Raw genomic sequence first — 16,604 nt, 5'->3', positions numbered from 1 at the left:
TACGCTTATCTGAGACTCTCACCAATGAATTACATAAGTATCTCTATCCTATTCTATATTTTTTTTATATTTTAATTATCTTAAATCCCATAACCATTTGAATCTGCCTGACTGAGATTTGCAAGATGACCATAGCTTGCTTCAAGCCCACAATCTCCGTGGGATCGACCCTTACTCACGTAAGGTTTATTACTTGGACGACCCAGTGCACTTGCTGGTTAGTTGTGCGAAGTTGTGACAAAGAACTAAGATTATGAACATGCATATTAAGTTTTTGGTGCCGTTACCAAGGAATGAACGATCACGATTTCGTGCACCAAGTTTTTGGCGCCGTTGCCGGGGATTGTTCGAGTTTGGACAACTGCCGGTTCATCTTGTTGCTCAGATTAGGTAATTTTATTTTAATTTTAAGTTTTTGTTTTTATTCTTTTTATTTTCGAAAAATTTTCAAAAAAAAATAATAATAAATTATTCTATGGCTTCAGAATTTTTAAGAATGAATTCTAGAGTTTTACGATGATCTGTTGAAGTCTGGCTAGCTGTGAAGCCATGTCTAATCCTTTGGACCGAGGTTTCAACTATCATTAGAAGAGCTTCTTTGTCTTTCTCAGCAATTTAGCTTTTGTATGTAATGATCTGCTAAAGCTTGGCTGGCCATTGGCCATTGGCCATGTCTAGTGTTTTGGATCGGAGCTTTCATTGAAAGCTTGGCTGGCTAGTAAGCCATGTCTAATTCCTGGACCGGAGTTTTAGACTAATATTGCATGATTCCTGGAATTTTCACTAGAAATTTTGAAATCCTTATTTTTCTTTTTCCAATTAATTTTCGAAAAATAAAAAAATAATAAAATCATTAAACCAAAAATAATTTTGTGTTTATTGTTTGAATCTAGTGTCAAATTGTAAGTTTGGTGTCAATTGTATTTTTTTTATTTCCTAAAAATTTCGAAACTCATGCATGGTGTTCTTCATGATCTTCAAGTTGTTCTTGATGATCTTCTTTGTTTGATCTTTGCATTTTCATGTTTTGTGTCTTTTCTTGTTTTTCATATGTATTTTCAATTTGTTAGTGTCTAAAGTTTGAAAATTTCTAAGGTTGGTGTCTTGCATTTTTTTCTTTTCTTAAAAAAATAAAAAAAGTCTTGATATTCATCTTGATCTTCAAAGTGTTCTTGGTGTTCATCTTGACATTCAAAGTGTTCTTGCATGCCTCATGTGTTTTGATCTTGAATTTTTATGTTTTGCATCATTTTTATGTTTTTCTCTCTCTTTATTAAAAATTAAAAAAAAAAATTATCTTTCCCTTATTCTCTCATAAATTTTCGAAAATTTGGTTTGATCTAGTCAAAAAGTTTTTAAATTTAATTGTTTCTTATGAGTCAAATCAAATTTTCAATTTAAAAATTCTATCCTTTTCAAATCTTTTTCAAAAATCAAATCTTTTTCATTTTTTCTTTCATAATTTCGAAATTTTTAAAATTTATTTTCAAAATCTTTTTCTTATTTCCATTTCATATTTTCGAAATTAATGCTAACAATTAATGTGATTGATTCAAAAATTTTAAGTTTGTTACTTGCCTAGTAAGAAAGGTTCAATCTTTAAATTTTAAATTCATATCTTTTTGTTTCTTGTTAGTCAAGTAATCAACTTTAACTTTCAAAATAAAATCTTTTTAAATTTCTTTTTCAAATCTTTTTCAAAATAAATGTCAATCACATCTTTTTCAAAATCAATTTCAAAATCTTTTCTAACCTCTTATCTTTTCAAAATTGATTTTCAAATCTTTTTCAAATTAATCCTATCTTTTTGTTTGATTCTTATCTTTTTCAAAACTACCTAACTAATTTTCTCTCTAATTTTCGAAAATCACTAACCTCTTTTTCAAAATTTCTTTTCATTAACTAATTATTTTAAATTTTAATTTTAATTTTATTCCTTTTCGTATTTTCGAATTATAACTAATATTTAAAATAAAAATAAAAATATTTTTATTTTATTTTATTTTATTTTATTTTCGAATTCTTCTCCCTCTCATCTCCTTCTATCTATTTATTTATTTATCTACTAACACCCTTCTTTCACTCAAAAATTCGAACCCACTCTTCTCCTCTGTGTTCGAATTCTTATCTTTTCCTTCTTCTATTCTTCTCTTCTTATACTCATATAAGGAATCTCTATACTGTGACATAGAGGATTCCATATTTTTTTTTCTGTTCTCTTCTTTTTCATATGAGCAGGAACAAGGATAAGAACATTCTTGTTGAAGCTGATCTTGAACCTGAAAGGACTCTGAAGAGGAAGCTAAAGCACAACTCTCTGGAGAAAATCTGACAGAAATTTTTGAAAAAGAAGGAGACATGGCCGAACCCAACAACAATGCAAGGAAGATGCTTGGTGACTTCACTGCACCAAATTCCAACTTACATGGAAGAAGCATCTCAATCCCTGCCATTGGAGCAAACAATTTTGAGCTAAAGCCTCAATCAGTTTCTCTGATACAACAGAATTGCAAGTTTCATGGACTTCCATCAAAAGATCCTTTTCAGTTCTTAACTGAATTCTTGCAGATCTGTGATACTGTTAAGACAAATGGGGTTGATCCCGAGGTCTACAGGCTTATGCTTTTCCCGTTTGCTGTAAGAGACAGAGCTAGAATATGGTTGGACTCTCAACCTAAAGATAGCCTGAACTCTTGGGATAAGCTGGTCACGGCTTTCTTAGCCCAGTTCTTTCCTCTTCAAAAGCTTAGCAAACTTAGAGTGGATGTTCAAACCTTCAAACAGAAAGAAGGTGAATCCCTCTATGAAGCTTGGGAGAGATACAAGCAACTGACCAAAAAGTGTCCTTCTGACATGCTTTCAGAATGGACCATCCTGGATATATTCTATGATGGTCTATCTGAATTATCTAAGTTGTCATTGGACCATTCTACAGGTGGATCCATTCACCTAAAGAAAACGCCTGCAGAAGCTCAAGAACTCATTGACATGGTTGTAAATAACCAGTTCATGTACACTTCTGAAAGGAATCCTGTGAGTAATGGGACGCCTCAGAGGAAGAGAGTTCTTGAAATTGATACTCTGAATGCCATATTAGCTCAGAATAAAATATTAACTCAGCAAGTCAATATGATTTCTCAGAGTCTGAATGGATTGCAAGCTGCATCCAACAGTACTAAAGAAGCATCTTCTGAAGAAGAAGCTTATGATCATAAGAACCCTGCAATAGCAGAGGCGAATTACATGGGAGAACCCTATGGAAACACCTATAATCCCTCATGGAGAAATCATCCAAATTTTTCATGGAAGGATCAACAAAAGCCTCAACAAGGCTTTAATAATGGTGGAAGAAACAGGTTTAGCAATAGTAAGCCATTTCCATCATCCTCTCAGCAACAGACAGAGAATTCTGAGCAGAATCCATCTAGCTTAGCAAATATAGTCTCTGATCTATCTAAGGCCACTCTAAGCTTCATGAATGAAACAAGGTCCTCCATTAGAAATTTGGAGGCACAAGTGGGCCAGCTGAATAAAAGAGTCACTGAAACTCCTCCTAGTACTCTCCCAAGCAATACAGAAGAGAATCCAAAAAGAGAGTGCAAGGCCATAACCTTACTTGGTGTGGCCGAACCCAGAGAGGAGGAGAAGGACGTGAATCCTAGTGAGGAAGACCTCCTGGGACGTTCACTGACCAATAAGGAGTTTCCCTTTGAGGAACCAAAGGAATCTGAGGTTCATCTAGAGACCATAGAGATTCCATTGAACCTCCTTTTACCATTCATGAGCTCTGATGACTATTCTTCCTCTGAAGAGGATGGAGACATCATTGAAGAGCAGGTTGATAAATATCTAGGAGCCATCATGAAGTTGAATGCCAGTTTATTTGGTAATGATACTTGGAAGGATGAACCCCCCTTGTTCACCAATGAACTAAGTGCATTGATAAGGCAGACATTGCCTCAAAAGAAACCGGATCCCGAAAAGTTCTTCATACCTTGTACCATAGGCACCATGACCTTTGAGAAGGCTCTGTGTGACCTTGGGTCAGGGATAAACCTCATGCCACTCTCTGTAATAGAGAAACTGGGAATCTATGAGGTACAAGCTACAAGAATCTCACTAGAGATGGCAGACAAATCAATGAAATAGGTTTATGGATTAGTAGAGGACTTGTTAGTAAAGGTTGAAGGCCTTTACAACCCTACTGATTTCATAATCCTAGACACTGGAAAGGATGAGGATGAATCCATCATCCTTGAAAGACCCTTCCTAGCCACAGCAAAAGCTGTGATTGATGTGGACAGAGGAGAGTTGGTCCTTCAACTGAATGAGGACTACCTTGTATTTAAGACTCAAGGTTCTCCTTCTGTAACCATGGAGAGGAAGCATGAAAAGATTCTCTCACTGCAGAGTCAACCAAAGCCCCCACAGTCAAACTCTAAGTTTGGTGTTGGGAGGCCACAACCAAACTCTAAGTTTGGTGTTGCACTCCCACATTCAAACTCTAAGTTTGGTGTTGGGAGGTCCCAACAATGCTCTGAACATCTGTAAGGCTCCATGAGAGCTCACTGTCAAGCTATTGACATTAAAAAAGTGCTTGTTGGGAGGCAACCCAATGTTATTTAATTATATCTATTTATTTTCCATTGCTATTTTATGTTTTCTTTAGGTTGATGATCATGTGAAGTCACAAAAACTACTGAAAAATAAAAAAATAGAATAAAAAATAGCATTAAAAATAGCTCACCCTGGAGGAAGAGCTTATTGGCGTTTAAACGCCAGTAAGAAGCATCAAACTGGCGTTTAACGCCAGAAAGAAGCATCAAGCTGGCGTTAAACGCCAGAAAACAAGCACCAGACTGGCGTTTAACGCCAGAACAGAGCATGGAATTGGCGTTAAACGCCAGGAACAAGCAGCAAGCTGGCGTTTAAACGCCAGACATGCATTCTAAGGGCGTTTGCACGCCTAAATGGAGCAGGGATGTTAAGTCCTTGACCCCTCTGGTTCTGTGGACCCCACAGGATCCCCACCTACCCCACCTCTTCTTCTCTCCTCTTCACACCTTTTCATAACTCTCTTCCCCAAATACCCTTCACCAATCACCTCCATACTTCTTCCCCATAAACCCTACCTACCTCCAAAATTCAAATTCTTTTCCCTCCCAAACCCAACCCTAATGGCTGAAACCTACTCTTCCCCCACGCCTATATAAATCCCTCAACACTACTCCATTTTCGCACATTACAACCACCACTTCTCTCCCTTGGCCGAATACACTCTCTCCCTCCATCTCTTCCATTTTCTTCTACTTTCTTTCTTCTTTTTCTCGAGGACAAGAAAACCTTTTAAGTTTGGTGTGGTAAAAGCATTGCTTTTTATTTTTCCATAACCATCAATGGCACCTAAGGCTAGAGAAACCTCAAGAAAGAGGAAAGGGAAGGCAATTGCTTCCACCTCTGAGTCATGGGAGATGGAGAGATTCATCTCAAAGGTCCATCAAGACCACTTCTATGAAGTCGTGGTCAAGAAGAAGGTGATCCCTGAGGTCCATTTTAAGCTCAAAAAGAGCGAATATCCGGAGATCCGACAAGAGATTAGAAGAAGAGGATGGAAAGTTCTCTCTAATCTTATTCAACAAGTTGGGATCTTAATGGTTCAAGAGTTCTATGCAAACGCATGGATCACTAGGAACCATGATCAAAGTAGGAACCCGAATCCAAAGAATTGGCTTACAATAGTTTGGGAAAAATACTTAGACTTCAGTCCGAAAAATGTAAGGTTGGCATTCAACTTGCCAATGATGCAAGAAAACGCACGCCCCTACACTAGAAGGGTCAACTTTGATCAAAGGTTGGACCAAGTCCTCATGGACATATGTGTGGAAGGAGCTCAATGGAAAGTTGACTCAAGAGGCAAGCCGGTTCAATTGAGAAGACCGGACCTTAAGCCTGTAGCTAGAGGATCGTTGGAGTTCATCCAACGCTCAATTATTCCTACTAGCAACCGGTCTGAAGTTACTGTAGACCGGGCCATCGTGATCCATAATATCATGATTGGGGAGGAAGTGGAAATTCATGAGATTATACCTCAAGAACTCTATAAGGTGGCTGACAAGTCATCCACTTTGGCAAGGTTAGCCTTTCCTCACCTCATTTTCCACCTCTGCAATTCGGCTGGAATTGACATAGAGGGAGACATCGTCATTGATGAGGACAAGCCCATCACTAAGAAAAAGATGGAGCAAACAAGAGATCATGGACCTCAACAAGAGCATGAGGAAATTCCTCACCATGAAATCCCTGAGATGCCTTAAGGGATGCACTTTCCTTCACAAAACTATTGGGAGCAAATCAACACCTCCCTAGGAGAATTAAGTTCCAACATAGGACAACTAAGGATGGAACACCAAGAGCACTCCATCATTCTCCATGAGATTAGAGAAGATCAAAGAGCTATGAGGGAGGAGCAACAAAGACAAGGAAGAGACATAGAGGAGCTCAAGAGCACCATTGATTCTTCAAGAAGAGGAAGATACCACCCTCACTAAGGTGGACCCGTTCCTTAATCTCCTTGTTCTTATTTTTCTGTTTTTCGGTTTTTGAGCCTTATGTTTTATTTATGTTTGTGTCTTTACTACATGATCACTAGTATCTAAGTGTCTATGTCTTAAAGCTATGAATAATGTCCTATAAATCCATCACCTTTCTTAAATGAAAAATGTTTTAATTACAAAAGAACAAGAAGTACATGATTTCGAATTCATCCTGGAAACTAGTTTAATTATTTTGATATGGTGACAATACTTTTTATTTTCTGAATGAATGCTTGAACAGTGCATATGTCTTTTGAATTTATTGTTTATGAATGTTAAAATTGTTGGCTCTTGAAAGAATGATGAAAAAGGAGAAATGTTATTTGATGATCTGAAAAATCATAAAAATAATTCTTGAAGCAAGAAAAAGCAGTGAATAGAGAAAAGCTTGCGGAAAAAAAAAAGAAAAAAAAAAGAAGGCGAAAAAAAAAGAAAGAAAAAGAAAAAAAGCAAGCAGAAAAAGCCAATAGCCCTTAAAACCAAAAGGCAAGGGTAAAAGGGATCCAAGGCTTTGAGCATCAATGGATAAGAGGGCCCAAAGGAATAAAATCCTGGCCTAAGCGGCTAAACCAAGCTGTCCCTAACCATGTGCATGTGGCGTGAAGGTGTCAAGCCAAAAGCTTGAGACTGAGCGGTTAAAGTCGTGGTCCAAAGCAAAAAAGAGTGTGCTTAAGAGCTCTGGACATCTCTAATTGGGGACTCTAGCAAAGCTGAGTCACAATCTGAAAAGGTTCACCCAGTTATGTGTCTGTGGTATTTATGTATCTGGTGGTAATACTGGAAAACAAAATGCTTAGGGTCACGGCCAAGACTCATAAAGTAGCTGTGTTCAAGAATCAACATACTGAACTAGGAGAATCAATAACACTATCTGAATTCTGAGTTCCTATAGATGCCAATCATTCTGAACTTCAAAGGATAAAGTGAGATGCCAAAACTGTTCAGAGGCAAAAAGCTACTAGTCCCGCTCATCTGATTGGAGCTAAGTTTCATTGATATTTTGGGATTAATAGTATATTCTCTTCTTTTTATCCTATTTGATTTTTAGTTGCTTGGGGACAAGCAACAATTTAAGTTTGGTGTTGTGATGAGCGGATAATTTATACGCTTTCTGGCATTGTTTTTACATAATTTTTAGTATGATTTGATTAGTTTTTAGTATATTTTTATTAGTTTTTAATTAAAAATCACATTTCTGGACTTTACTAGGAGTTTGTGTGTTTTTCTGTGATTTCAGGTATTTTCTGACTGAAATTGAAGAACTTGAGCAAAAATCTGATTCAGAGGCTGAAGAAGGACTGCAGATGCTGTTGGATTCTGACCTCCCTACACTCAAAGTGGATTTTCTGGAGCTACAGAAACCCAAATGGCTCGCTCTTATTTGTGTTGGAAAGTAGACATCCAGGGCTTTCCAGCAATATATAATAGTCCATACTTTGCCCAAGTTTAGATGACTCAAACTTGCGTTCAACGCCAGCTTTTTTCCCTATTCTGGCGTTAAATGCCAGAAACAAGTTGCAAAGCAGAGTTAAACGCCAGAAACAAGTTACAAACTAGTGTTCAACTCCAAGGAAGACCTCTACACGTGAAAGCCTCAACGCTCAGCCCAAGCACACACCAAGTGGGCCCGGAAGTGAATTTCTGCATCATTTACTCATTTTTGTGAACCCTGGTAACTAGTTTAGTATAAATAGGACTTTTTACTATTGTATTTACATCTCTGGTTAGTCTTTGACTAATTTTTTGTTCTGAGATCACGTTTAGGGGGCTGGTCATTCGGCCATGCCTGGACCTTGTTCTTATGTATTTTCAATGGTAGAGTTTCTACACACCATAGATTAAGGTGTGGATTTCTGCTGTTCCTCATGAATTAATGCAAAGTACTATTATTTTTCTATTCAACTCAAACCTATTTCTTCTCTAAGATATTCATTCGCACACAAGAACATGATGAATGTGATGATTATGTGACGCTCATCACCATTCTCACTTATGAACGCGTGCTTGACAAACACTTCCGTTCTACATGAAAGCAAGCTTGAATGCATATCTTTTAGCCTCCTGATCTACGATCAGAGTCTTCGTGGTATAGGCTAGAATTATTGGCGGCCATTCTTGAGATCCAGAAAGTCTAAACCTTGTCTGTGGTATTCCGAGTAGGATCCGGGAAGGGATGGCTGTGACGAGCTTCAAACTCGCGACTGCTGGGCGTAGTGACAGACGCAAAAGGATTACTGAATCCTATTCTAGCATGATCGAGAACCGACAGATGATTAGTCGTGCGGTGACAGCGCATTTGGACCATTTTCACTGAGAGGATGGGATGTAGCCATTGACAACGGTGATGCCCAATATACAGCTTGCCATGGAAAGGAGTATGAATGATTGGATGAAAGCAGTAGGAAAGCAGAGATTCAGAGGGAGCAAAGCATCTCCATACGCTTATCTGAGACTCTCACCAATGAATTACATAAGTATCTCTATCCTATTCTATATTTTTTTATATTTTAATTATCTTAAATCCCATAACCATTTGAATCTTCCTGACTGAGATTTGCAAGATGACCATAGCTTGCTTCAAGCTGACAATCTCCGTGGGATCGACCCTTACTCACGTAAGGTTTATTACTTGGACGACCCAGTGCACTTGCTGGTTAGTTGTACGAAGTTCTGACAAAGAACTAAGATTATGAACGTGCGTATTAAGTTTTTGGCGCCGTTACCAAGGAATGAACGATCACGATATCGTGCACCACTCAACTATTTTTTCACATTTTCACCAAGAATATACAATATACCCAATTTCCAAACCCAACTTTCCCACACTTAAATCATGAACACTCTCACTCATCTAAGCTAACCAAGGATTCAAATTAAGGATATTATTATTTTCTGCTTAGAGTTAGTGATGAGCTAAAGTAAAGAATAAACGGGGTTAAAAAGGCTTAACATTGGTTTGCAAAGGATGATGAAAAAGGTAAGGCCATATGTGTGTGTAAGCTCAGTGAAACAAAAGCCTCAATCATATAAGTGCATGGATACATCAAACAATGGAAATATAGAATCAAGCAAGACAAAGATCACAATTTTAGAGAGAACAACACACGCTAAAACAAAATATTGGTTGATAAGATGCAACCAATCAAATAGGTTCAAAAATCTCACTGGGTTTGTGTGTTCGAGCTCTAAAACCATATTCCAAAAATAAATTTCTTCAAGCAAGTTTAATGAAAATTTTAATTCAAATTAGTGAAATGCTCTAAAAAGTTTCTTGGAAAGGAATTCATCACTTCAACCAAGTAGCACTTAAATGCAAGCAACTAACTACACATGCAATCTATTATGTAATGCAACAACTAACTGACAAAGAAAATTAAACATTGGTGTTGAGAAAAGGATGTAGTTACCCACAGAAGTTGGTATTGACCTCTCCATACTTAAAGATTGCACCGTCCTCGGTGCATGCAAAGAGGTGCAAGTGGACGGGTTGCTACAACTGATGCACTTTCTCCAAAGATTTTACGGCGGAACTTGTTTGTCGCCCCATTTAGAAGTATTCCGTTTTCCTCCTTGATGGCCATCCTGAAAGAAGAGAAAAAGGAAGAAGAATAACCCACAAACAAAGATATGCAAACAAATAAAATATGGGTGGGCTAATGCCAAATAATAATGAGGTTCTCAACTACATGGTAGCTACAACATGTAAATGAGAAAACAATATAGACAAATGGCATATCAACTAACACTTGATGCAAGAGTGAAGTCACATCATAAGTAAATGGCAAGATTACTCGGAAACATCAAGATAAAACAAGAATTGACACAGACAAGATTAGTTATAAGCATGAGAGCATTTGGTCCTATCCTAACTCAATGATAATGAAGCATAAAAACAAAGAATAATGAGTCAGAAGGGATGAAAGCACTAATCTTGTGTGTGGGGCAAAAATTTTCATTAATGCTAAACAAGTCATGAAGTACCAAAATGATCCAAGAAATTTTCAGAAGTTGAGTAGAAAATTTAACACCAATGGTAAAATAGGAAACATAAGAAGGAAAATAAAAATAAGTTACAAAAGCAAAATTAAAATGCAATGAATGAAAGTATGCAAATGCAAACAAAAGAGAATAGAAGAGAATAAGGATGAGAAGTTAAAGAAATGAAGAAGAAAGTAAGAAAGGAAGAAGAAACGGAAGAAGAAAGGAAAGAGGAAAGAATAAGAAAGGAGAGAAGAAAGAAGGAGAAAGGAAAAGAAGACGCGTACGCGGCGGTTGCAGAATGAGGATATGACGCGTACGCGTCAGTCACGCGTACGCGTCAGTGTGAATTGTGCTCCTCGCACAATGCTCGCACAGTTCCCGCCTAACTCTCGGGTTTTAGTACTAGACCATCAAAATTTTTGCGTCGACGCGCACGCGTCGTCCATGCCTACGCGTGGGTGGCAAAAATGTAAATGATGCATACGCGTCAGCGATGAGCACGCGTGGGTTAGGTTGTGCGTCTGGCACCCCACCCGCACAGTTCCAGCACAACTTTTGGGTTTTTGTACCAGAGAGCAACATTCAATATGACGCGTGCGTGTCGGCCACGCGCACGCGTGAGACAAATTTTTTTTTAAACTAACAAGCTACCAAAGTAAAGCCAAACTTTATTAAATAAGTGAAACCACAGCTTAAACTAAATAATCCTAACTAAAAATAAAAATTCAATTTATTACCAATATAAATAAAAGAAAAAATAGGAAGAATTTACCATGGTGGGGTGTCTCCCACCTAGCACTTTTAGTTAAAGTCCTTAAGTTGGACATTTGGTGAGCTCATTGTTATAGTGGCTTGTGCTTGAACTCATCTTGAAACTTCCACCAACGCTTGGATTTCCAATAAGCTCCAATATTTCCAAGTGAATTCACCAAGTCTTGATGAAGTTCTTCACAAGCTTTGAGCTCCCAAAGTTGATCCTCTTGTATGCCGGGATCCCAAATGTTGTTTCTACACCCGTCTTTAAGTGGATCATCATTGTTCCAACCTGGTGGCAAGCAATCCGAATTCTCAATGAAGTACCAAACTCTTCTCTTAGATCCAACCAATTGATCACCAGTCTAACTCTTGCATCTAGCTCTTGAAGTCTCAACCTTGATGAGTCTTGATTTACAACTCCAACCACTAAACATCTTTCTCTTATGCTTCATTCCACAAAGCCTCCTAAGTTGGCCATCTGTTTCAAGCATACCATACTCAAGTGGGACAATAAAGCTAATAGAGATAAGTTTTACCCACTCAGATGAAGGAGTAGACGGCAACCTAGGTAGAGAAGTCTCCAACGATCTTGACAATGCATATTCAACTCCCATCCAACCTTGCCAAAGGACTTCCACCTTTTGAAAAGATTATTCACTTTCAAGCTCTTCCTCACCGGATTCATCCAATTCTTCTCCGTCACTCAAATAATAAATGTGAGGTTGAGAGAAATCTACCTCAATGTTGCTTTCAATTTCATCGGGAGAAGGTTCTTCAAACTCAAGGGATTCACTTGTGGATGCAAATTCATGACTAGGATGGCTTGATTCATGATCATCATCACCAAGAAAACTTGCCTCTTGATATATTCCGTCCAATTCTTCATAGGGAATATGCCTTGGAGATTGTGCACTACCCTCCTCAACATTAAATTCAAGCTTCTTGGAGGAATACTCTACAACTCTAGATTCCCATGGAGGTTCAGCATCTCCTAAGTCTTCAACCACTTTTTCCTCTTCAACAATTACGGCTTCCTCCAATTGTTCCAATACAAAGTCACATTCCTCACTTTCCACCAGAGTTCCTAATATCTCCTTCATGCTACGCTCCTCATTGGATTCTCCATATGTAGCCATGGGGGTACTTTGAATGTCGAAGCATAGGGAGGCTAAATTATCTACTTCCTCGGTCAAGGTAGCTATGAACTCTAGTGTCGTCCGCTGCATCTCTCTTTGCCCTTAAAGAAGAACACCAAGAGTGTCATCCATTGGAGATTGGAGTGGATATGAGGGTTCATTGCTTGGGAGGAAAGGTTCATGATAGGAGGGTGGTTCATCTTGATAAGGATGTGGCGATTCAACACTCTCCATCTTTTCCACTTGTTGCACAGCACACTCCAGTCCCTTGTTTTCAAGTTGAGATTCCAAGATCTCCTTCATGCTCCGCTCTTCGGTTGACTTTCCACATTCATCCGTGAAAATGCTTTGTTTGTTGCATGAGTCCCATGGGTCGAAATTTTGACAGATGGTTGCTTGAAGTCGATCCATTGCTTCCTTGAGACGATCCCGTGGCTCTTGTTCCTCTTGACTAACATAATTAGGATCATAGTGCTCTTGGATTGATGGATATAGACATTCTCATATAGAGGGTTGTGGTGGAAAAAAATTCATCTTGTGGTTGAAAATTTGCATACATTGGAGGTGGTGTGTATTGAGGTGGTGGTTCTTGGGAGTAATTGGGTTGAAATTGGGGTGGCTCTATGTATGGTTTATATGGCTCATAAGGTGGTTGGTATGGTGGATATGGGTTAGGATCATATGGAGGTGTTTAGTTGTAGGGAGCTTTTGAGTATGGTGGTTCAAAGCTATGTTGAAGAGGGGGTTCATAGGCATATGGTGGTGGTTGTTAGTATTCACAAGGAGGTCCACCATATCCATTGTCTTGGTATGCATCATGGAATGACTCTTGCTCGTAGTACATTGGAGAGGGTTGTTGCCACAGAGGTTGTCTATAAGCTTGAGGCTCCTTCCACCTTTGATTGTTCTACCCTTGATGCATGTTTTCATTGTAGCTTCCATTCCCTATAACATAATTTGAACCAAACTCATAGCCAAAGGGGTGAGAATTCATAGTAACAAGAGAAAATAAAAACAAAAACTAACAAGAAATAATGAAAATAAACTCCTAAAACTAGCAACAACTAACAAAGAAACAAAAGGCAAGTATATTCACAATATTCACAATAACCAATAATAAGGCACACATTTGCAATTCCCCGGCAACGGCGCCAAAAACTTGACGGAGAAAAAATATCGATAAAGATTCACAAAAATATCGCGTTGTAAGTATAGTTCTAAACCGACAATTAAACCTCAATCAATGTTTAGATTGTTTGTCACAAATACAAACCCAAAAAAATTAACTGAAGTATTCAAACCTCGAATCGTCTCTCAAGGAATTGTAGGGAAGTATGTTTATTATTGGTTATGGGAAAGTGTATTTTTGGAGTTTTTGAAAGAAGGAATAAGAAAATATAGATTGCGAGAAAAATAAACTAATAACTAAGAAAGCTCTTAGCAAGGAAAGAAAATTAGAAGTCCTATCCTCATTATCCTCGTCAATTATGATGGTAAATGTGAATTGCCTTCACTTAGTTAACCTCTAACCAATGGAGGAAGGTCAAGTGCATACAATCAACTTGAGTTCATAAGTCCTAGTAAACTCATAGTGAGAGACTAGCTTTGGTGAAGTTCAAGCTAACCGGCAATCTTCAATCACCAATCAACAAAAGACTTTTGATAACTCAAGAGTCTCTAAATAACCAATCCAAGTTAAGAACATAGAAATTTAATTTAAAACCCAACCAAGCATTTTATCAAACACTTGGAAGGCATTAAATAAAAACATAGAAAACTAACAAGACATAGCAAAATCTAAGACTAACAATTGCAAGAGGAAACAATAACCACAAATTAAAGAAAGCAATCATAAATATGAAAACATAAATTGCATTAATATGGATTAAAGGAAACAAGAAGAATTCATAAACTAAGTTGGCAACATAAAGAAATCAACAAGAGGAGTAGATAAACTAAAGTACTAGAACAAATAAAAGTAGAAGAAAACTAAATTAAAGTAAGGTAGAAATCTGAATTGAAGAAGAAATAAAACTAAAAAACCTAAAACCTTGAGAGAGGAGAGAGCCTCTCTCTCTAGAAACCTACATTTAAACCTAAAAATTGTGAATAAATGAAAAGTGAATGATCGATCCCTTCCAACTTCACTCTACAGCCTCTAATCAATATTTTCGGGCCTGAAACTAGGTCAAAAGCAGCCCAGAAATCGCCCCCAGCATTTTCTGTAATTGTAGCACGTGACGCTTTGTCACGCGTATGCGTCGCTTGAACTCGGCACTGGCCATGCGTAGGCGTCAGCCATGCGTGCGCGTCGTATGTCTGCTGTACCACTCACGCGTACGCGTCGTCCATGCATACGCGTTGCTGCTAGCTTCTCAAAACTTTAATTTCTTGTGTTCCTTCCACTTTAGCATGCTTCCTTTCCATTCTCTAAGCCATTCCTGCCCTGGAAAACATGAAATCACTTAACACACATATCACGGCATCGAATGGTAATAAGAGAGGATTAAAATTAGCAAATTTAAGGCCAAAGAAGCATGTTTTCAATCATAGCACAAAATTAGGAAGGAAAATGTAAAACATGCGAATTATATGCATAAGTGTGAGAATAATGGATAAAATCCACTCAATTCAATACAAAATAAACCATAAAATAGTGGTTTATCATTAGGCCTGGCATAAGAAACCATTGTCCTTCGTTTCAGAGCTTTCTCTTCCTCTATCTGTATTTTTCAATCAAACGTATAACAACAACTAGATAACTATGATAATGTACCAAAGTTCACAAAATATAACATACCATTCTTGTTTCACTTTTTTTCATATATCGTTTGTACATCATTTCTTTCTTTTTGATATGCAGAAGGAAAGAAGCTATATTAGTATCAATAATAACAACATATAATAAAAAAAAGTTTCAGGCAAAAAATTTCAGGCAATTATTATTTTCAAGTGAGATTTGGTGATTATATCGATTTTAATAAGTTATGACTAGTGTGATGTAGTATTATTGTGATAAAAATTAAAGTATCCATATAATTAGAATAACATTAATACCTCAATATAGTTTTTTGGAGAAAAATTTATACAATTAGAAAATGGATTAATACAGATAGATTTACAGACAGATTTAGTCTTTATTATAGACGGATTTTTGGTTACCGACAAAATTACCGACGGGTTTTTACCAGTTACCGATGGATTTTTCCTCTGTAAATTCTCCATCAATTTCCCACAGGCGACAAACTTTCTGACGGATTTTCCGTTTGTAATTACAGACTGATTTTTCGACGGATTTTTGTCTATAATTACAGACGGATTTTCAGACGGATTTTCCGTCAGTCATTTGAACTTTAGAAAATCATCTCACACTCTGATTATAGACAGAAAATCCGTCATAAGGTAAAACAAAATTTTTTTATTTTTTTAATTACAAAATAAACTTGTTTTCATACAAAATAAATATAAATTTAATACAAATTTTTATCTAATTTATATTCGAATATTTATATTTCAAAAAATAAACAAATTCATCGTATTATCAAACTAAAAGAAAAGTACTATAAACAAGCAAGTCAATATAATTCAAAACATAAACAAAATGTATTGATCATCAACTATAATTCCTAGTATATTGTTCAACCATACTAAAACTATCAGCTATAGTCTTCAGTGTCATCTTCATCCTCATCATCATCATAGTCCTCATCCGAAGACATTGAGGGTGGCGGCGGTGGCGGTGGTAGTGGAACTGCACTAGAACTACTTGACGCTCTAACCTTCTCATAATAGCTAACATAAGCCTCATTCCATCTCTTCTGTTTCAGCTTTTCCTTCTTGGCCTTTCCAATTGCCCGTTCCAACTTTTCTAACTTCTTTTGAGTCTTTTTCAATTTGAAGCTCCAGCATAGTCACCTCTTGTTTAAAGTTGAATAGTGGTGGAAATGGATGACCATTTGGCAAGCGAGCATTGGGTTCACGAAGTTCATCAAAGAATGGGTGTGCACAAGCTTCTAGCTGCAGAAGAAAAGTAGAACCATCCTCAAACTTTTAAATTATCTTTTCATTTATGCATATGTAAAATTCTTTAACTTTGATTAGATGTCCCTTTCTATCTACTCAACTTTGATTAGATGAA

The 16,604-nt window shown here is 37.2% G+C and overlaps 1 non-coding gene across 1 annotated transcript; it reads right to left on the bottom strand.

Moving 5' to 3' along the window:
- Window positions 1-2,751: 2,751 nt before the first annotated feature.
- On the bottom strand, window positions 2,752-2,859 carry LOC112768878 (small nucleolar RNA R71). The gene has a single exon (XR_003186258.1). It is a non-coding gene; the product is annotated as a small nucleolar RNA R71 (small nucleolar RNA).
- Between the last annotated feature and the right edge of the window lie 13,745 nt (window positions 2,860-16,604).

The sequence above is a fragment of the Arachis hypogaea genome, chromosome 17, assembly GCF_003086295.3.
Source record: "Arachis hypogaea cultivar Tifrunner chromosome 17, arahy.Tifrunner.gnm2.J5K5, whole genome shotgun sequence".
Lineage (NCBI taxonomy): Eukaryota > Viridiplantae > Streptophyta > Magnoliopsida > Fabales > Fabaceae > Arachis > Arachis hypogaea.
Note: the sequence above shows the minus strand (reverse complement) of the source record. Positions and strands in the feature narration are given on the sequence as shown.